The sequence below is a fragment of the Armigeres subalbatus genome, chromosome 3, assembly GCF_024139115.2.
Source record: "Armigeres subalbatus isolate Guangzhou_Male chromosome 3, GZ_Asu_2, whole genome shotgun sequence".
In the NCBI taxonomy this organism is placed as follows: Eukaryota; Metazoa; Arthropoda; class Insecta; order Diptera; family Culicidae; genus Armigeres; species Armigeres subalbatus.
The window spans coordinates 79,227,650-79,251,357 of record NC_085141.1 but is presented as its reverse complement, the minus strand read 5'-3'; the positions used below and the strand labels follow the sequence as shown (position 1 = coordinate 79,251,357).

General features: G+C 43.7%; 1 protein-coding gene across 2 annotated transcripts in view; it reads right to left on the bottom strand.

Moving 5' to 3' along the window:
* The window catches only part of LOC134221141 (beta-TrCP), a 154,465-nt gene that overhangs the window by 81,979 nt on the left and 48,778 nt on the right, over window positions 1-23,708 (bottom strand). The gene's annotated exons all lie outside the window — the stretch shown is intronic.

Here is a 23,708-nt window from a genome sequence, read left to right as displayed (position 1 = left end):
GTTTTTCAAGGTTTTCTAGAACAAACTTTCTGATTTCACTTAGTCAGCTTAAATAACTAACAATTTGAGGACGATCCATAAGCTTAACTCAAAATCGACGAAAATGCAAATGTTACAAATATGCGATCATGGGCAGTGTAGTTGTAGGGGAATAATACCACAATTAACGGACGACTACAATGTGCCGGCCACGTAACCAGAATGTCGGACAATTACTCGGTGAAAAATGGTGTTTCGATAGTGATCCGTTGGGTACAAGAAAGCAAGGTGCGCAGCGAGTAAAGTTGATCGATCAGGTGGCAGATAATTAACAGACCCTCCGTAGATTGCGTGGTTTGCAAAGTGCAGCTTGATTCAAGAACGACGTGTATGCTTTTATGAAGCTATATTTCGAATCAAAAACAATTAAAAAAAAGAAATCGAAAGAATAAAATCATTTATCGAGCTAAAAGCCTAATGCCAAACATTTAAAAAAGGGTTTGAGTGTTTATCTAATGAAGAAGAAGATAACTACTTTTAAAATCACTTATGCTGTGTTATAGTCAAATATTTAAAAAATATGGTTTGTCTTTTCCTCTTGGTATGCATTTTACTACCTCTCCCTCATATAATCGAAATAAACATGTAACTTTGAATTGATATGACGTAAGGTGCCTAATTTGTGACATTACAACGCATCAGAATTCGTGACTTTTTACTTCATTGGATTAGGGTTGGTATCTAATCTATTATTAACAATATGCCTTTTCAACAGCCCTGTTCGCAAACAGATGGATACGTGATGATTTTTTCCCTTTTCGTTACATTTCACCGAACAGTGATGATGTCTTTCCAGTGAAATATTGTATATTTCATAATTAAATTAATATATTAAAAATATCTTTGACAGAAAGATATATGCCATTATCATCATGATTTTATTCTATTTTGTCCTTTGTGATATAATAATAATTTGTCCACCTTTAAGCGATAGTAACCCAGTTTAAGGTTTAAACAAGGATAATAGGAAATGGACGAAGTTATTGGTTTTCTTGTAACATTCCGGGATACATAATTGCTTTTCTTAAACCGCTGGTTGTAAAAAATGCAACAAAGTACAACAGTTTTGATTAGTGAAACAAAAAAATATCGAGGTGATGTTTTCGCAAAAAAAAAAATAAAAATACTCACATGGTGTAGGGTGTAGGGTAACGGTACCAATAGTGGAGGAGATATTAGTGGATCTACTACAAAAGAAAATATTTAAAAAAAAAAAGATAATTATGGGAAAATTACAGCTTTAATATCTTAGTCAATAGATAAACTAATAAATTTGCTAACAAAAATGAGATAGATGTCATTTAACATCAACAATTACCAAATATTGCTTGCACCACTATGGGTGCACTGTTCCTTTAGTGGCGGTAAAAATTAATTTTGGTTCCCATAGTGGTGCTATCCATTGGTTTCTTATGAGACTCGCCACTATTGGTACAGTTGCACTGCTATAGGTGCAAGGGAGTCAATTTTGTTAAGGAAAATCATTGTTTTCAATAGTTTTTCAAGCGGAATATTAAGATAAGTTGCATTCAACAGGGCATTTAAATCATGACGCATCAACTGAAACCATCGTAAATGGTATATTTATGATAAATCTCATTAAAACCCCACTACCTCCACTTTTGATGCTACCTACCCTAAGGGTACCGTTACCCTACTACATTGATTAGTTACGAATAATCGCGAACTGGTCCTCCGGAACCCTCGGAACCAACGGAATACTAGTAGAAATAACTAACTTCGTCCTAAAATAAATTGTAAATGCACGATGCATGACCAAACAAAAATTAAAATACATAACTGATTTGAAATTCACCCGCTTTGCGGCGCTAGTGTATATGATACTACCAGATGAGTTGTCTTGGGATCTGAGATTCTGAAAGTTGCCGCCTTTTTTCAAAAATGTTCGTGAATTCTCAGCCGTTATGATTGAGATCTGGTGAGTTTGACATTCTGACATTCTTCGACTAGACCATGTTGGTGTATATGAGACTACCAGTTGGAATATATTCCGGGATTAGCAAGATTTGGAATGTTGTCTGGTTTTTTTTAAACTGTTCGTGGATTATTTAAAACCATTATTTTGAATAACTAAAAAAAAATCTGAATTTTGATGTCAAAGTTCACTCATATTATTTTTATTTCTTTTAGGAAAAGATGTTCAATTTTGATACACATAATTAAGTTTGTCATTTTTTGGATCAATAAAGAATTGCTCGGAATAGCGCTGGAAGAGTAGTGGTTTGCTCGTGGACACTAGTTGTAATCTGCTCTTACTCAGTTCATTTATACGGAATTGGATCAATTTGGTGAGATTGTTTCAATATGTTTTAATATGATTCAAAAACTAAATACGCGCTGGATTCAAAAATCCGGAAGTTTGTTTATGGATCCATTATCCAATTGATAATGGTAGCATAACCAGGCGGGGCTTATTGCAAGTGAAAGTGACCTCGGACTGGGCGTGAGTTACCAGGCAGTCTGAAATGGGTCACTGGAGCTGCAGTAGAGCTAACACCTTCTAACTCCCGGGCTAAAGCTGACTTTATTAAAGACAGCTTTCTTCCATAATACCACTGCTGGACAGTGGGGGTTAGATTGAAGATACACACATACACTAGGGTGGCTCAAAAAACGCTTTTTAAAATTTTTTGATGGGCCGCCCTCTTATTCGATTCTATTTGATGCCATGATGCTCTGGACAAAACTTGCAGCCAAATCGGTCAACGTTTTGGCAGTGCTAAACACATTTTTTTATTTTCATTCATTTATTTAGTCTACATCTATACAGATAACACTGAATCAACAATTTGACGCCACAATACACGGTTCGAGGCCGCATCTCTCCATCCTCGAATACGCCCCACGCTCGCCAAGTCGTTCTGCACCTGGTCTGCCCATCTCGCTCGCTGCGCTCCACGTCGTCTCGTACCTGCCGGATCGGAAGCGAACACCATCTTTGCAGGGTTGCTGTCCGGCATTCTTGCAACATGCCCTGCCCATCGTACCCTTCCGGCTTTAGCTACCTTCTGGATACTGGGTTCGCCGTAGAGCTGGGCGAGCTCATGGTTCATTCTTCGCCGCCACACACCGTCTTCTTGTACACCGCCAAAGATGGTCCTAAGCACCCGTCTCTCGAATACTCCGAGTGCTTGCACGTCCTCCTCGAGCATTGTCCATGTTTCATGTCCGTAGAGGACTACCGGTCTTATTAACGTCTTGTACATGACACATTTGGTGCGGTGGCGAATCTTTTTCGACCGCAGTTTCTTCTGGAGCCCGTAATAGGCCCGACTTCCACAGATGATGCGTCTTCGTATTTCACGACTAACGTTGTTGTCAGCCGTTAGCAAGGATCCGAGGTAGACGAATTCCTCGACCACCTCGAAGGTATCCCCGTCTATCGTAACACTGCTTCCCAGGCGGACCCTGTCGCGCTCGGTTCCACCCACAAGCATGTACTTTGTCTTTGACGCATTCACCACCAGTCCAACTTTTGTTGCTTCACGTTTCAGGCGGGTGTACAGTTCTGCCACCTTTGCAAATGTTCGGCCGACAATGTCCATGTCATCCGCGAAGCAAATAAATTGACTGGATCTGTTGAAAATCGTTCCCCGGCTGTTACACCCGGCTCTCCGCATGACACCTTCTAGCGCAATGTTGAACAACAGGCACGAAAGTCCATCACCTTGTCTTAGTCCCCGGCGCGATTCGAACGAACTGGAGTGTTCGCCCGAGATCTTCACACAGTTTTGCACACCATCCACCGTTGCTTTGATCAGTCTGGTAAGCTTTCCAGGAAGCTGTTCTCGTCCATAATTTTCCATAGCTCTACGCGGTCTATACTGTCGTATGCCGCCTTGAAATCAACGAACAGATGGTGCGTTGGGACCTGGTATTCACGGCATTTTGAAGGATTTGCCGTACAGTAAAGATCTGGTCCGTTGTCGAGCGGCCGTCAACGAAGCCGGCTTGATAACTTCCCACGAACTCGTTCACTAATGGTGACAGACGACGGAAGATGATCTGGGATATCACTTTGTAGGCGGCATTAAGGATGGTGATCGCTCGAAAGTTCTCACACTCCAGTTTGTCGCCTTTCTTGTAGATGGGGCATATAACCCCTTCCTTCCACTCCTCCGGTAGCTGTTCGTTTTCCCAGATTCTGACTATCAGTTTGTGCAGGCAAGTGGCCAGCTTTTCCGGGCCCATCTTGATGAGCTCAGCTCCGATACCATCCTTACCAGCTGCTTTATTGGTCTTTAGCTGTTGAATGGCATCCTTAACTTCCCTCAAGGTGGGGGCTGGTTGGCTTCCATCGTCCGCTGAACTGACGTAGTCATCTCCTCCGCTGCCTTGACTTTCATTGCCTGTACTCTCAGCGCCATTCAGATGTTCCTCGTAGTGCTGCTTCCACCTTTCGATCACCACACGTTCGTCCGTCAAGATGCTCCCATCCTTATCCCGGCACATTTCGGCTCGCGGCACAAAGCCTTTGCGGGATGCGTTGAGCTTTTGATAGAACTTGCGTGTATCTTGAGAACGGCACAGCTGTTCCATCTCCTCGCACTCCGCTTCTTCCAGGCGGCGTTTCTTCTCCTGAAAAAGGCGGGTCTGCTGTCTCCGCTTCCGTCTATAACGTTCCACGTTCTGCCGGGTACCTTGCTGCAGCGCGACCGCCCGCGCTGCGTCCTTCTCCTCCAGAATCTGTCTGCACTCTTCGTCGAACCAATCGTTCCGTCGACTTCGACCCATATACCCGACGTTGTTCTCCGCTGCGTCGTTAATGGCTGCTTTGACTGTATTCCAGCAGTCCTCAAGAGGGGCCCCATCGAGCTCACCCTCTTCCGGCAACGCTGCCTCGAGATGCTGCGCGTATGCAGTGGCGACATCAGGTTGCTTCAGTCGCTCTAGGTCGTACCGCGGCGGTCGTCGGTACCGAACATTGTTGATGACGGATAGTTTTGGGCGCAGTTTAACCATCACCAGATAGTGGTCAGAGTCGATGTTAGCGCCACGATATGTCCTGACGTCGATAATGTCGGAGAAGTGCCGTCCATCAATCAGAACGTGGTCGATTTGTGATTCTGTCTGCAGTGGTGATCTCCAGGTGTACCGATACGGGAGGCTGTGTTGGAAGTAGGTGCTGCGAATGGCCATATTCTTGGAGGCGGCGAAATCAATTAGTCGTAGGCCGTTTTCGTTCGTCAGCCGGTGAGCGCTGAACTTTCCAATAGTCGGTCTAAACTCCTCCTCTTGGCCAACCTGAGCGTTCAAATCTCCTATGATGATTTTGACGTCGTGGCTTGGGCAGCTGTCGTACTCACGTTCCAGCTGCGCGTAGAATGCGTCCTTATCATCATCAGTGCTTCCGGAGTGTGGACTATGGACGTTGATTATGCTGAAGTTGAAGAACCGGCCTTTGATCCTCAACCTGCACATTCTCTCGTTGATCGGCCACCACCCGATCACGCGCCTTTGCATATCGCCCATCACTATGAAAGCTGTTCCCAGCTCGTGTGTGCTGCCGCAGCTCTGGTAGATGGTATGATTACCTCTAAACGTTCGCACCATTGATCCCTTCCAACAAACCTCCTGCAGCGCTACGATGCCGAATCCACGGTCCTTGAGCACATCGGCGAGTATGCGTGTGCTCCCGATGAAGTTGAGAGATTTGCAGTTCCACGAACCGAGTTTCCAATCGCTAGTCCCTTTTCGTCGCAGTGGTCTTCGCCGATGGTTCCGGTCCGTACTCTCTTGTTGATTGTTCGTTGCTTATGATTTTTAAAGGCTGGCTTGCAGGGCCTGACACCAAACCCCTAAATTTCCGGAGGACCATTCCTCCTTATTTCCGGTGGACCATGGTGCACAGTTTCACTTAGAGTCCCTCGCTGGCACTCGGACGATGATCAGCCGCCCCTAACATGGAGAACAGACGCTGTTGTGAGCCGATCCTGACATGGAGAACAGACGCTCAATAAGATTTGCACCTCCGAGAGGAGCAAACCCCCTTCCCTGTCAGCATACGACCATAGTTCCCACCGGGGTTGGTTACCCGATCTTCCCTAAGGTTGCTCGTATCCCGGCCAGCACCGCGGGGAGGTAGGGATAGGAGTTGCTGGGTAAGAGGCTAAGGACCGCGAGATGGGGTCTATTTTATTCCTTCAGGTACGCGAAGTACCAATGGTACGCTTTACCCAGCATTTGCCGTGCCCAGTGCTAAACTCGTTGGAAGTTTATATGGAAAAATGTATGCAGAAACATCCAAAAACAGTGATTTGCAGTAGGACGGCACAATTTACGATCAAGAACCATGATACTCATTCAGTTCTTGTAAAATAAAATACAGAATGTTATGCTGAAAACCGCGAGAAGATTAGAGTTTATTACGCAAAGATATTAGCATTTTACTGGAGTGTTGTAGGGGTGAATTTATTTCTTTTCAAAGTTAAAAGAAACGAAATTTGCTCAAACCCCACTGCAGAGAAATGCTAATAACTTAGCCGGGCAAACTCGAATCTTCTCGCGGTTTTCTGCATAACATTCTGTATTAAATTCTCTAAGATCTGCATGAGTATCATAGTTCTTCATCGTACGTTGTGTAGTTCAGCTGCAATTTACTGTTTTTGGATGTTTCTGCATACATTTTTCCATATAAACTTCCAACGAGTTTAGCACCGCTCAAACGTTGACCGATTTGGCTGAAATTTTGTCCAGAGCATCAGGGCATCAAATAGAACCGAATAAGAGGGCGGCCCATCAAAAAAATTGAACAAAGTTTTTCCCATACTAATTTGAGCCACCCTAACATACACACACACATAGTTAAGTTTGTCATTTTAAGGTGATTTTTATGAGATACACACGATTTTTTTTACACGGGGGATGCGTTCCGTGTAAAATAAGTTTTCAGTTCAAAATTTGAAAATCCGTGTAAAAAAAGTTTTATGATTTCTCGACGAATCATGCAAATGGAGCAACTTTGCAAAAATTGTGTATAGGACTATAATAATCCGTGTAAAAACAGAATCGAGTGTATTGCGAAAAAAGATTCGGCTGCTGGTGGGACTTGAACCCACACTATTCCATTAAGTACGCGGACGTTTTACCAATTATACAATAGCTGCCCTTGCGAGAAGTTGTTCCATAACCAGCTAATAACGATGGGATATCAGGCAATTCCCCGTATCCATCGAATCTGCTTTGGCAACATTTCACACCCTTTTCTCTATACCCAGCTATGTGTATCAGAATTCGACAGCAGTCGGTTGCGTTAGAATCACAAATCATTTGTCTCATTTGAAGCGGGTTTGCTTCTGCAACGACAATAGAGGTTCGCTTGCCACCGTGCGTCCAACCAGCTACGGTGTATGATACTGCAGGGTATCATCGTTTCTCTTTTTCTTGATTGATGACTTGCGAGGGAAGTCAGATTTTTACTTTTATTTGGAAAAGATGTTCAATTTTTATACACATAATTAAGTTTGCCATTTTAAGGTGATTTTTATGAGATATTGCAAAAAAAGATTCGGCTGCTGGTGGGACTTGGACCCACACTATTCCATATTTTTAATTAATACTTTCGTAAGAAACCATGTCTGAACAGGCTACAAACTCAAATAACAAACATTTTACAAAATCCGAACACACGCTTTTAAAAAGCCAATTCATCTTTATCCGCTTAGAATAAGGGAGCTAAATCGCGTATTATATAAGATATACTTGATAATACTTGTATTAAATAAGATGAAAAAAAAACTGATTCGAATAGGCGGCCCCCACCGTTTGATAAAACGCTTTATTCTCGCTTATTTTATGTTGGGGAACATATTTTTTTCGCACAGCTGTATAAAACAAGTTGAAATGCATCATGCGAACAGGTGCACCCCCCCCCGCAATTGAGGCTCGTTGAAAGAAATTTATCATGGGTTGTAGCCCCCCGAATCAGTTCATTATCCTAACAGCTGCCGAAAAACGTCTCTCACTGTATCATCGAGAGTGTATACAGAACAGATATGATAAGTGAGAGATTTTCTCATTCTCCTTTGGATTCAAACCCTGCAAGATTCTAAACAAAATGTTTGTTTTGGCCAGGCATTGCAATTTATCCCATCATTCGATCTTCTGAGCAAAGATACTGATGATATGCTGGGATATCGATCTTAGTTATCTATCTGCTCAGTAAACAAAGTGCAATGCTCACCATGGAGAAAAGTTTTTTCACTGTTTTTGTTGTAGCAACGCCCTCGCAACATTAACAAACCACGAACCGGGATCATCATCAAATGCTCAAATGATAATATCTTTCCAGAGTGCTCTTTGATTAGGGATAATATCTTTGCCCAAGTAAAGATACTATCCTGTGCTCAGATGATATTGCAATGCCTGGTTTTGGCAGTGAAGTCTCTCTTACTCGATATTGAAGGGACCATCGAATTGGGGAAGTATCGAGATAGGGAACTTATTAATTTTATTGTTTTCAAAAATATCGAAAAAATTTCATAGCATGTAGATGTAACATTCTTGAACCCCCTGGACATGGTGTATCCATTGTATTTGCCACACAAGATACATACACATGAAATGGCGGGCATAGAAAGCATTCAATTAATAACTGAGGAAATGCTAAAAGCAGGCCAAGTTCCAGTTGGAACGTAGAGCCATAGAGGAAGAAAAAGAAGAAGAAATATGCTTTAGGGTCATTTGAAACGAATGCATTTTAGTCGAAAGGGCCGAATGACGTTTGGCCGAATAATTACAATTTCCTTATCAAGTGAAATGAGATGTTCGAAGTGTGCATAGTTAAAAGTGAAAACTAAGCAGTGCGAAATGAGACGATCTAAGTGAAGTGAGTGTCTAGGAATGGCAGTGAGTACTGAGGTCTGAGCACAATAACAAGTGAGAAGTAAGAAGTGGGAAGTGAGTGGTGAAAAGTGAGTGTGATAGTTTAAAGAAAATGAAAAACAGAAGAAGGAGAAAAAAAGAAGGCAAGAGAAAGAATAAGAAAGAAGGGAAAGGAGTAGAAAAATATTATGGATGAAGAGAAAGAATAATGAAAAAAGAAAAAAAAAAGATGGAAGCACGCAGAAGGAAGAAATAAGAAAAAAGAAGGAAAAAAGAGGAAGGGAAAAGAAAGAAAAAAATAAAGAATAAAAAATTAAAAGAAAAATCCTGATTAATCCACCAAGCGGTGATGGTGTCTTTCTCGTGCATTATAAAAACAGTATTTTGGCCATAACTTCCGAGCCCATAGTCAGATCTGGCCAATTTTCAATAGGAAACAATGGTAGAGTATCCTGCGTCGAATGCAAATTGTTGCGAGTAAATCGATTAGGGATAAGTACCTGCAAAATGAGTGACACTTTTTTGGGTGGGTGCGCTCAGACACACACACACACACACACACACACACACACACACACACACACACACACACACACACACACACACACACACACACACACACACACACACACACACACACACACACACACACACACACACACACACACACACACACACACACACACACACACACACACACACACACACACACACACACACACACACACACACACACACACACACACACACACACACACACACACACACACACACACACACACACACACACACACACACACACACACACACTAATGCCACAGCTGCCTTCCGTCCCGTAAAACCGTGGCAGGCCTTGGGGCACGCCGTCCCAATCCAGCCGTCTGGCTTAACCAACCAGATGGGAGTAGGACCAGTTGATTCCTTCCTGGCTTACGCCGATCCGGCTCTGAACACCGAGGTGTCAACCCCCGCATGGCCTCACTGCATCTGCAAAGATAACCATGGGATTAAGAAGGCGACTATTCCAACTGGGTTATAGAGCGGCCCTAGAGAGGACCCAACAATCATGAATAAAGCCAAATCAAGCAAAAAGCAACGGAACCCCTTTCGCAAGGAGAGTTTTGGAGAGGTCTCCACCTAACGCATCGGGTGCGAGAGAAATGAAGACGAAGGACACGAGTAGCGAAGTAGTCGTCGTGGAGAGCGATAACGATACGCCAATAGTCGATAAGCAGCAGCACAATGCAGTGGAGATAGGGTCGAGTGGCATCCTGCCGAGCTTGACCGTCGTCATGGTGCAACTCGATGACATTATCGACTTCACCAATGAACGGGGCAATATGTCGAGGGAGCTGAAGCTGAAATTGCTTAAGCTTCGCAATTTGGTTCTTGCTGCCAAGCAAGAACAGGAAGTGCTTGCGGCCAGGCTGGAAGGCTGTGGTAAAGCGGAGAAGAGTGCACAGACTGCTCCCTTCTCCTTCCATAGTACCACAACCATGGCACAGGAGGCGTTAGATTTTGCCCTCAGAGACAGAGCGGTAGAGAGGAGAACAGATAAGCGAGCCAGGGACTCGCCTGGCATTAAGCGCTTTAAACAGAACGCAAAAAGGCGTCGGGAGAGCGCAAATCAGAAGAGCGGGCCCACGGAAGTTGCAAACATGGGCGAACGGCGTAAGAAGAAAGCAAGGACGAAACGAGCCAGTCGGCCACCGGAGGAGGGAAGCCAACCCGACCAAGACAACCTGCGGTCGGACGGTCCCTGGCAAACGGTAGTAAATAAACCGAAGGTGAAAGCGGCAATCACGCGCCCGGCGAGAGCCAGACAGAAGGGTGAAGCACTTCTCATTAAAACAGAGAAAGAGCGCTACGCCGACGTGCTCAAGGCGATGCGCAGCGCCGAGAAACTGGCGGACCTTGGTAAAGAGGTTTGTAGCATAAGGCGGACGAGAGCGGGCGAGATGATCCTTGTCTTAAGGAAGGGCTCACAGGCGAACGGTACCTCATATGGAGCGCTAGCCCAGGAAGTCCTAGGCGAGAGCGTAGAAGTGAGGGCTCTACACGACGAAGTGACTCTCCAATGCAAGCAGCTGGACGAGGTCACGACATCGGAAGAGATCGCCTCGGCCATCAAGGACCAAGGTGGAGTGGTGGTAGCAAATGCGTCCATCCGTCTGCGAAGAGGACCGCAGGGGACGCAGATTGCCACGGTGAAGTTACCGGCCATCGACGCTAACAAGGTGATCAAAGTTGGTAAGCTGAAAATTGGCTGGTCAGTATGTCCAGTCAGCCTCTACCAACCACCGGTAGTCGACAAGTGCTTCCGCTGCCTCGAACCGGGACACAAATCGTGGGCGTGCAAAGGGCCGGATAGGAGTAACCTATGTAGGCGATGCGGCGAAGAGGGTCATAAGGCGCACACGTGCGAGAAAGCACCATCGTGTACGCTATGCGCGAGCAGGAAGCAGGAACATAACCACGCTATGGGTGGACCTGCGTGCCCGTTGAGTGGTTATACGAGGAAGCCGTGCAAGTAACGCAGCTCAACCTCAACCATTGTGCGGCCGCCCAGCAGTTGCTGTGGCAGTCGGTAGTAGAAGCGAGAACGGACGTCGCTATCTTGTCGGACCCGTACCGCATCCCCGCGGATAATGGGAACTGGGTAGCGGATAGATCCAAATCAGCGGCGATTTGTACGACGGGAAGATACCCGATCCAGGAAGTGCTGAACACAAGAGCGGAGGGTACTGTTATAGCGAAAATAAATGGAGTGTACTACTGCAGCTGCTACGCCCCACCAAGGTGGCCGATAGAACAATTCACCGAGATGGTCGATCGGCTAACATCAGACCTAGTGGGTAGCAAGCCAGTAGTAATTGCAGGAGACTTCAATGCGTGGGCGATAGAGTGGGGAAGTCGCTTTACTAACCGGAGAGGGCAAACGCTGCTAGAGGCTTTCGCCAAGCTGGATGTCGTGCTGTGCAACGAAGGCTCCAAAAGTACCTTCCAGCGAAACGGAGTGGAATCGATAATAGACGTAACGTTCTGCAGTCCAAGTTTGGTCGGTGATATGCAGTGGATGGTCGACGACGGTTATACCCACAGTGACCATCTAGCTATCCGGTACAGGATAGGCAGCGAGGCAAGAAGAGAAAGCCGGAGAGCTACTCCCACAACCCGGTCGTGGAAGGTCGCCCACTTCGACGGTGGGACCTTCAGTGAAGCTATGGGTCTGGAAGAAAACACGGGAAGTTTAAGCGGCGACGAACTGATTGCGGTCCTGTCTCGAGCTTGTGACGCGACCATGCCGAGGAAGGTGCGACCACGGAACTGCAGGCCACAGGTATACTGGTGGAGCGATGAAATTGCAGCCCTTCGAGCAGCCTGTCTCCGGGCTAGAAGAAAAACGCAAAGGACACGCTTGGCGGAAGTGAGGGAGGAACACATCGAGCAATTCAAAGCAGCGAGGCTGGCTCTAAACAAGGCCATCAAAGAAAGCAAGAAAGCCTGCTTCGACAGACTGTGCCAGAGCGCCAACTCGAACCCATGGGGAGACGCCTATCAGGTGGTGATGGCCAAAACAAGAGGAGCACTGGCTCCTCCCGAGCGATGTCCAACGAGGCTGAAGACTATAATCGAGGCACTATTCCCGCACCACGGCCCAACCCACTGGCCGCCAGCAGCGAGGGTAGCAAATGATGAAGCGGTGGAGAGGGTGACGGTAGAAGAGATATTAACGGTGGCAAAGTCCCTCGACCCGAGTAAAGCACCTGGTCCGGACGGGATCCCGAATATGGCATTGAAGGCAGCCATAACGACTAACCCGAACATGTTTAGGTTGGCCATGCAGAAGTGTCTGGACGAGAGGACATTCCCGGATATATGGAAGAGACAGCGTTTGGTCCTGTTACCGAAACCTGGCAAGCCACCAGGAGACCCCTCAGCGTACAGACCAATCTGTCTTATAGACACGGTAGGGAAGCTACTGGAGAAGTTGATCCTGAACAGACTGTCGCCGTACGTCGAGGAGGTAGGAGGATTATCGAGCGAGCAATTCGGCTTTCGGAGAGGAAGGTCTACTCTGGGTGCCATTAAATCGGTGGTTGACACTGCAAAGGTCGCCATCGAATGCAAGCGGCGCGGTATACGTTACTGCGCAGTAATAACACTCGACGTGCGGAATGCATTCAACAGTGCGTGCTGGATGGAGATCGCGAACTCGTTGCTTCGGCTGGGAGTACCGGTAGGGCTGTATAAGATTCTGGGAAGCTACTTTCAGAATCGATTATTGATCTACGAGACAGACGAAGGCTTGGCTACCGCCCCATCACGGCAGGTGTCCCACAGGGATCAATTTTGGGTCCATTGCTGTGGAACGTGATGTACGATGGCGTGCTGCGGTTGAAGCTCCCGCCAGGAGTCAAGTTAGTGGGATTCGCCGATGACGTAACCATGACCGTGTACGGAGAATCCGTCGAAGAGGTCGAATTGACTGCAGCCTATTCGATCAGCCTAGTGGAGGAATGGTTGCGCAGCAAGAAGCTACAGTTGGCGCATCATAAAACGGAGATGATAGTCGTTAACAATCGGAAATCGGTTCAGGAGGCGACAATTAGAGTCGGCGGCTGCGACATCACCTCCAAGAGATCTCTGAAACAATTGGGGCTGATGCTCGACGATAAGTTGAGCTTAAAAGTCATGTCGACTACGCCTGCCAGCGCGCGTCGACGGCGATAGCGGCACTATCGAGGATGATGGCGAACAACTCTAGGGTGTGCTCCAGCAAGCGCAAGCTGCTGGCAAGCGTGGCGGTTTCAATACTACGATACGGAGGACCAGCTTGGGTGTCAGCGTTGAGCGTAAACTGCAACGTGCGAAAGCTGGAGAGTACTCATAGGCTAATGTGCCTGAGAGTTATCAGCGCATATCGCACCGTATCTCGCGAAGCGGCATGTGTACTCGCGGGCATGATGCCTATCAAACTGGTGGTAGAGGAAGACGAGGAGTGCTACGCCCTCAGGGGCACCGATAACGCTCGAAGGAATATAAAGGCAGCAACGGTAGCCAAATGGCAGAGAGAGTGGGACAACTCGCCTAAGGGAAGGTGGACCCATCGCTTAGTCCCAAGTGTGTCGGCATGGATTAGCAGACCTCATGGGGAGCTAAACTTTGGCTTGACCCAGTTCTTAACAGGCCATGGATGCTTCAAGTGGTACCTACACAGGTTTGGTCACGCGGCTTCTCCCACCTGTCCGCAATGCCCAGACGTGACAGAAACGGCTGAACACATCCTGTTCACATGTCCTCGGTTCGAAACGGAGAGGAGTGCGATGTTGGGGGCATGCGGAACGGACACCAACACCGATAACATCGTCATAAAAATGTGCCAGAACCCAGAACAGTGGAGAGCGGTTGCAAGAGCGACGTCCAGGATAGCCGACATTCTGCAACGAAGTTGGCGCATAGAGCAGCAGCAGGCAGCCGTTACGGATAGCGGACCACGAGTCGTGGAAGTCGTGAATATATATGTCGATAATGGATGGGAACGACAGCGTCGCAACTGTATTCAGCTTGCGGCGAGCGCGTAGCCGCAGAACGTGGCGAAACGGCCGGGTTCGGAGGAGCTCCCGCTTTCGGGGAACTTCTCGTCGGAGTAGGTTAGATCCGCCGTCGGGGACTATCCGAGTCGTTCGCGATCGCGACCGAGGCGGGAGCTAAATGGCTCAATGAATAAGGTGAGAGCTGAATGGCTCAAGGCAAATGAAACTCGGTTATCGGAGTAGGCTAGGTCCACCGCCGGGGATCAGCTGAGTAGACCGTGGCGTGCGAATGTACCGGCTTCGGGTCGTCGGGGCACCATTGAACTGGAAGTTATCTCCACCCGGAATCTTTGGATTGACCTCGGCACTCGCCCGGTCACCCGTTGAGACGGGTCGTCGGTTACGGGGAGCTTCCGACGTCGGGGAACTCCTGTCGGAGTAGGATTGATCCACCGCCGGGGACTATCCGAGTAGTCCGCGACCAAGGTGAGAGCTGAATGGCTCATCGGTTAAGCAAGAAGCTGAAAGGCGCAGTTCATGGGAAATCGGTTAATCGGAGTAGGCTAGGTCCACCGCCGGGGACCAGTTGAGTAGATCGTGCCGCGTGAATGCACCTGCTTCGGGTCGTCGGGGCACCACTGAACCGGAAGCTATCTCCACCCGGAATCTTTGGCCTGACCTCGGCACTCGTCCGGTCACCCGTTGAAGTGAGAATGTGCGTAGGACTTGAGCGGATCTATGAACATGCATACCAGGTGAATGTGTAGTGTTGGTAATGTAACAGCCATCCACGAATGCGGGTCGTCGGTATCGGGGAGCTTCCGCCGCCGGGGACTCCCCGTCGGAGTAGGGTAGATCCGCCGCCGGGGACTATCTGAGTAGCTTGCGAGCACGTTGAGAGCTAAATGGCTCTAAAAATAAAAAGGAAAGTAGATGCGTTGCTGAATGGCACAAGGAAAAAAAAAAAGTAAAGGGCTTAAGGGCCCACGCTTTTGTGTGCTTGCTGGCACCAATAAGGGAGCCAAAGGGCTCAGACGTATGACAAAACATCGAAGAGAGGCACTGTGAAAGGTGTTGTTTTGGGAGGAGTACTTTTAGTACTGCTTTATTCCACAGAAGTAATACTGAAAGGTAGTCCCGGGGGGAATTGTGCATTAGAAGAGAGGGTAACTCAAGTAACCTTCTGTTGCTTGGGTGGGTTTAGTGGGTCCGGCGGTCTGGCCTTCTGCCAACCGCGCCAACCCCACTCCCTGAGTGATAATTTCAGGTGTCTGTATGCAGATTTGCCTTCATCCCTCTATAAAAAAAAAACACACACACACACAGACATCACCTCAATTCGTCGAGCTGAGTCGATCGGTATATAACACTATGGGTCTCCGGGCCTTCTATAAAAAGTTTTTTTTTGAGCGATCATATAGCCTTTACGTATACTTTGTATACGAGAAAGGCAAAAAGGAAAAAGTAAGAAAAAAAAGAAAAGGAAAAAGGAAAAAAGAAGGAAAAGTAAGTAGAAAGAGGGAAAAAGGAGAAAGGAAGAAGAAAGTTAGAATTAAACAAGGACAGATTTTACAATTTTCAATACCTACATATGTACATCTCACTTGCCAAAAGTGAAAAGTGTTTCATTTGTCACTTTTCACTTATTGGTCCACACTTCTCCTTTCTCGCCTCTCATTTCTCATTTCTCACTTCTCAGTTGTTACTTCTCACTACTCATTTCTCAATTCTCATTTCACACTTTTCATTACTCACTTCTCATTGCTTATTTCTCACTTTTCAGTTCTCATATCTCATATCTCACTTTTCACTTCTCATCTAACACTTCTTTCTTTTCACTTATAACTTCTGGTTTCTCAATTCTCACCTCACACTACTCACCTTTTTCTCATCTCTCAATTCACTTCCTACTTCTAACGTCTCCTCACTGTACACTTCATACAATTCTCACTACTAACTTTCCACTTTTAATATCTGGTCTTTCACTTCTCTCTTTCACCTCTCACCCTTCCCTTGTAACTTCTCACATTTTTCTTCCCATCTCTCAATTCACTTCCTACTTCTCACGTCTTATTAGTGTCTCATTCCTCACTTCTCGCTGTACACTTCATGTAATTCTCACTACTCACGGGGCGTTCGGCCAAACGGCATTCGACCAAATAGCATTTGCATTGTGCACTAAATTGTAATTTAAGAAATGGTGTGCGGAAATGCATGGAATAACTAGATTTTGATTAGTTCAAAAGACTCTGATAATTTTATTTTCTATTAGGGTTGTCAAAATATCAAAATTTTAATTTTTGTAGGTATCAATGCACAGGTAAGAAGTGAGGTTACGCAACGCCACTGCGAAGAACATAAGATTTTAAACTCATTCCAAATTCTTCTTTTTCTATGGCTTTACATTCCTCCAACTTAGCATTATATTAGCATTTCCTCAATTATTAATTGAAAGCATTTCCATGCCCACCATTGCATGAGTATGTATCTTGTATGGCAAATACAATGGATACACTATGTTTCTCACCAAAAAACATCCTAGACCGGACCGAGAATCGAGCTCACCATTTCCGGCTTTGCAATCCTACGCCTTTGCTCGCAAGGCTGAATGGAGATCCCTGCCTGATTGAAAACAAAAGCGAATCCTAACCGGGCACTGGTTCTGCAAAAAATCGTTCGTTCGACACATCAGTTTGAATCATTGCATAATGTTCACAATATGTATTGTATAAAACAGCTAAATTGTGCTTCACCGAGTAACCGAAAAAATCGCTGCGCAGATTTGCCAAATTCTTAACAGCAGAACTGTTCGACGATTATTTCAAAGATTTGCTGTTTTTTATCATGGTTCAACAGTACGGGAGACTGGGGAGACTTGATCCCTTTTTCTCATTTTCGTTGTATCACAACCAAAAATGAATAAACTTACGCGGTTTTCGCACAGACTCTCCAAGAAATATATAATTTAACTTTAATAGTTTGTGACAGTCTGTTAATTGTTGTTGTTATTGATACACAATCAATGTTTGGAGTTCTGTCAAAAATCGTATTTAAAATTATTCGGGGGGAATTGATCCCTCTCCAAGAACTTGCTTTGATAAAAGTATAAAGATGCTCTCTGATTTTTTAAATATTTTTCCTCCATATAACGTAGAGATTCCGACCTGCTGTGCGTATTCATGAACAATTTTTGATATGGAATTCGACAGCGCATTCAACCTTTGAATTTGGGGAGACTTGATCCCCTTTCTATAATATCCACTTAGTAAATATTTTTTCGAGCCAACCCTTCATCAAATCAACAATGAGAACAAATTTATATTAGGGAAACTTCTCCTGGAATTCATCTCATGGCTCCGATATTCATCCCATCAAAAACAAAGCAATGGAAAGCAATTTGATTTGTTTCTTATTGTTGTGTTGTTTTTTCAGCTGTGAGCACGCATGTTGTCAAAAAAAATGCGACGCAATTGGTGCTTTATTTCTTTGTTTCGCGATGAGATGAATATATGTTCAGTGAGATGGGGATCGGAACAGTTCCCCTCAATTCTTTTGCCAAATTTTTGTATCGATGACAAATGAGGGATCAAGTGTTCCCATATTGACGCAACAACTTAAATTTCAAATGTCCTAAATTTGTGATCGAACGTTGACATTTTGACCAGTACAGCATTTGGTATTTGTTAGGAGAAGTTGTTCAAATTTTGCGTGACCACTTAAAAATCCTTTAGAAAAGTCAAAACCAACCAACCGCCCTGCAGAATCAATACGGTTTTCAATCCAAAATATTACTCACCACATAACGATCATTTGTCTAGAGGATCTATACTAAAAAGTATGCTAGAACAAAACTACTTTGGTTCTCGCTAAAACAGTGGGGATCAAGTCTCCCCAACTTCCCCTATATATTAAAGAAATCAACAAAACCGCTGTTGAAAAATGTGCGAATTGACGTAATTGAATCACACACGTTTGGGGTTTCAAATTTAATTCCAGCTTTGACAATATCTAAAATTGAAAGATTTGTTCTACAGCTAAGTATGCACCTCACTCCACTTTACCCATGCTGCACTGAGCTCATCGAAACTGACCTTTCCCAACATCAATTGTGGCTCTCAGAACTGCGCTTGAAAATATATTGCCTTTGGTGCATTATCATCTCTGTTCGAAAGCCAGTGCAGCAACTCAAACACAGTTCACAGACAGTAAAGCAACCAATGAAAACACTGTACCACATCAGCACTTTTGTGCGAATATAAACCATAATCGCTGTCGTGGTGTTCTCCACGATGCAACGGTCTCTGTTTAAGTAAACATAAGATTGTGCAACCATGATATGTTTGTATACTCAAAGCGCAACAGTAACACCGACGACGTGGTTGATAGCGTGTTGCGTTTTATGTGTGATTATAGTGGAATAAACCTCTAAAATTGATTACGTGGGTGGTGACAATCAGATCATTCCATCGTTATTTATAGAATGTACCTAGTAGCAACTAATACTGAAAACTACTGAATGAAAATGGAAAAATAAAAATCAAGTTGAGTAAAAAAGGATTACCTGAGAAATAGGTAATTCAGAGATTAATAACTTCATATCGTGTTCTGTAATCTTTATCGACCTTAAAATCAACCGTCCAACATCTCATCTAAATTCTTTAACAGCACAGTAATATCTCTAAATTTATTTTATTTTACTGAAATTACCAAAACAACCAAAATAATAGGCTCTAGAAACCTATTGTTGTGGGTTTTTTTTTCTCTTCATGGTTTTTGTCCTCACCACCCTCTCTCAATTGCGCATCTAACAACTCAAGGCATAATTGATGCTAATTTAAAACGCTACTTTTGGAAAGATATTTGACAAACCCATCATAAAAGCATTATTTTCCAAAGTACACTATGTTAACACAGTGTTTTCCTGAGGCCTCGTTCTTTATTGTTGACGTTCTTTTAATCTTCAGTGATTCAATAACAATCGTTTATTTAATGAAATGTCGTGCCTCGTACGTTGAACGGAAGTCTATTTGTATATACGACTGGGGAAATGTTTACATTTCATGAGTGCATACATACAGATTCTTGATGACGCATTCCGCTAATTGTTTTCAGTTAACATCAGGGGTTCTTGCACTTTTAATCATACAATCGCTTTTCTGCATATGTCATATAATCAAATAATTAATCTCTGATTTATCAGCATTAATTACGATTGAGGTTCTACACATTTAAGAGATTTCAATTATTAACGCTTAAGCATGCAATATGTCTCTTTTTGAAACAACATTGTGAAAATACGTCTAAAGTTAATAAACTTCATGCGTTAACAATTTCTGCGGTAAACTATCCTAGGGCTAAAAATCTTACTAATAAAGATTTAAAAAAAATTACAGCATTCATATGCATAATTACCCCAAGTTTGTTACTATCCCATATAAAAACCTTGTAAAATATGTTTTGCATTGGAAAGGAATGCTAGATTTTATAACATTTTTTTTTGTGTTTATTAAAACGACTTACTACAGCCAAGTTGGCTTATCTTCTGTTTTAAATACCGCATAAAGTCACCGATGTCGTAATTTCTCATTAATATTAAGAACAATAATTATTATGCAGTTAGATCAGACTCCATAGTTTATGAACTGATCTAAGTCAAGATAGTCATAGTCACACTTAACTTAGTTATTATTATGTCATCAGCTCTAAACACATCGTAGCCGCAACATATAAAATATGACGCTTTCTCTGTGTGACATAGACATCGACAAGGTTCGGGCTTGAAAAGTGGCACAGCAGCCAGGGCCAGGTAGGACACATGAGTAAACTCCGGGTGTTTATAGCCAGCTAATAGAAGAGAAACACGTGTTACTTTGGCGTCGACTTGCTCGAAACCACTAAAAAAAATGCACGGTGGCAGTGGGCTATAACGCCGATGCCCATACTCAGTTTGAACTCGCCGGGAAATGAGCATAACAATGGTTTGGGCGCTCCGTCGTCTCGGCGAGTCTTACCTAACCGACAACGCTCAGTGATAATTTAATTTATTTGAATGAATAGGGCGGCGCACGCCGCGGACAGACTGAACCAGTATTTACATTTAAGTACGCTGAGGATGGTAATTATAATGGTTACAGCACACACGTACCTATTTTTTTGTGGATTGCCATCATGTTTGAATTTGTTAACAATTTGTCGACTAAGCAGCTTGAGCGTTGTTACAGCATAATGTGAAGATGAGCAAAAAGATACAACACATTTTTCGAGGATCAGCAAGCAGTCTACCAAATGAATGGTGAAACAATCAATGTAAACTTTTATCTTTAAAAGTTGAGCCAGTTTACAGTAGAGGGGGTTAGAAGCAGAGGGGTGTAAGTGCAATTTTGGTCAAAATTGAGTTGACTACAGCAAAAAAAGCTTTGGTTCTCGAGCTTTACGGCAATATGGCGATGTAGTTTATATGATATTTATAAAAAATGTGAAAACTCACAGGAAATCATTATTTTTTTCAAACTTCCATACAATTAGTTAGAAGCGAAAAAATATTGAAAAACTTTGCACTAATTTTTCTCAAAACTTAATTTTTGTCACTTACACCCCTTTGCGTTTGACCCCCTCAGTTGTTTACCATGTTGTTTTACCAAAACTCACCATAATATATAAAATCGAAGAAATTCATACGTATTTTTGAAGAAAAATTATTAGATGAACAATATATTCGTGTGAATAGTTCTGAAGAAAATGTGGGACAATTCTCCAAGCGATATCCTTAATGCCAAATAACTGCTATCTGACGTTTATATGTATAAAGCCTTATAACCATCGTTTTCCTTTTTGGTTCGGTTAAGCAAAACTGGAAGCGTCATGATGACTGCGAACATAGAGAAGTTTCTCCATCATTGGCTGACGTTTTTAGTTTGACAGGTCAGGGCACAGCTTGAGAGGTACCTACCACAAGTTCATAACAATGCCTACGCTAAATTCGAGCTGAGCAACCATGCTTGCGTCTTATATATTCGACCGTGTCCTCGCCTAACCGCCGCGATAGGGTTCAGTCTAACAAAGTGATGATGATTGCCGCGGACCATTTGTCCGGGGGATCGATGGGTTGCCCATAAATCGTGACGGTGGCAACCGTTTGGATTAAGTAAGTGTCGTTGGGAAAGCACAAAATGAAAAAAAGAGCTAGAAAGTTGTTAGTCACAGCAATCCGCGTGATATTCAAAGCTGATTAAAGACCAAGAAGCCATTCAAGGCGGACGGACGAAGGGCTAGACACTTCCTTGTTATGGGCAGACTAAATAGCATTGCGACTTGACGGATGTATCAATTGGGCAATGCGATTATCTGTCCAAATGGTTATGCGGCCATGTGGTGTTATAAATGGGCTAGTGAGTTATAAACGTTTTGGTGGATTTGAAACAAATGGCAAATTCAATAAATGTACATATTAGTTTTGACTGATTTAGTTTGATTTCGAAATTGAATACATTTAGGACCAGTAGAACAAACGGAGCTGTACTACGACCAAAACTGAGCAGAATCAAGTAGTAACAACCACTTCATTCGTCCATTTCAATATCTTGAAATATTATTAGAAAAACGATCGAGCTGTTTGCATAAAAACGATATGAAGTCTATATATCATTCCATCAATTATTACATTACAGCCGGTAGAAGAATCTGACAATGTCTGACACTGATGCATACGCTTCTCAGCAAATGAAAATCTTCAAAAAATCAGATATTCAAAACAAGTATAGACGTTGTTTGCATTAAACATGTTTCCCGATATATGCTTCAATATGCTAAATATAACCATTGTGTGTTACGTTGTAGATAATGTTTTGTTTTGTCAACTACGCTAGTTTCACACTTTAAAGACCGGTCCTTTGCCCCAGCAACACACTTGTCATGAACGAGGTTTGTTACTCATTTATGACCAAATTCAGTCACATAAAAGACTAGTTAGTACACATCAATCGCAAATTCGAGTTGTCCAGCAAAAACATGATGTCATGCGTGACAGAGGGGGGAAGGGGGGGTCACAAAAAATAGTGGATGTCATATTTGAATCGCCTGACACACTGAAGTGGACAATCAGAAAAAGTACCTCAATCTGGTATAAATAAAACGTATTCAGGTAGAATGCGTTCATATATCGTCTTCTAGCTGAAATGGAAATCTAAAAATATCGCATTGATGAGACTAACCACATTATTATCGTCATTTAATTGAACATTGATTAAACTTGGCAGAAACTACCAACTCATTTGGAGAGCGTAGTAAATTTTTGTAGCACCAAGTGATGCTTTAGTTATTGGTTCAGAACATATTAGATACGATTTGAGATCGAACAACGCTCCAAAGAACTAACATGTTAAAAATTAGTTGTAATGATTTGGATAAATAGGGTATCGGACCATTTGGGCAGCACCCTCTTTTCCCATCTGCAACATTTACTACTCGGACGCGTAACAACCGAATTATTTGTTTGTGGTACATGGCTTGTGCAGTGTCTATAGATTTCTAGTGATATACAAAAAATCAAGTCATATGTGTTAAACGCGGCTGAGTTATAAACGTGGTGGACGGAAATCGGGTGCGTTACCCAAATGATCTTCTCCCTAAATCAAATAAAATTTCACGGTTTAAAGGGAAAAAAAACAATGAGAAAAACGTGTCTTTTTGTGTCTCTCCTTCCTCCACAAAATTATCGAGCGAAATGACAAACACTTTCTCAAAACATCATGTTGTTGCTGGTTGCCCTAATAATAATGGAAAACAAACATTGTTGGCAACCTACTACGCCTTTCGCAAAATCTATATACACAAAAATGAATTTCTGTCTGTCTGAACCTTATAGACTCGGAAACTACTAAACCGATCGGCGTGAAAATTTGTATGCAGAGGTTTTTGGGGCCGGGAAAGGTTCTTAAGATGGTTCGAGGCCCCTCCCTCCTTTGGAAAGGGGGGCTCCCATACAAATGAAACAGAAATTTAGACATAACTCTATAACTAATCAGAGTACAAATCGATTTCAGGCGAAACGAAGTTCGTCGGGTCTGCTAGTATAGGAGAAAATCTATATATATAAAAATTAATTTCTGTCTGAACCTTATCGACTCAGAATCAGAAACTACTGAACCGATCGGCGTAAAAATTTGAATTCAGAGGTTTTTGGAGCCGGGGAAGGTTCTTGAGACAACCCAGACCCGTCCCCTCTTTGGAAAGGGGGGCTCCCATACAAATGAGTCACCAATTTCATCATAACTTGAAAATTAATCAAGC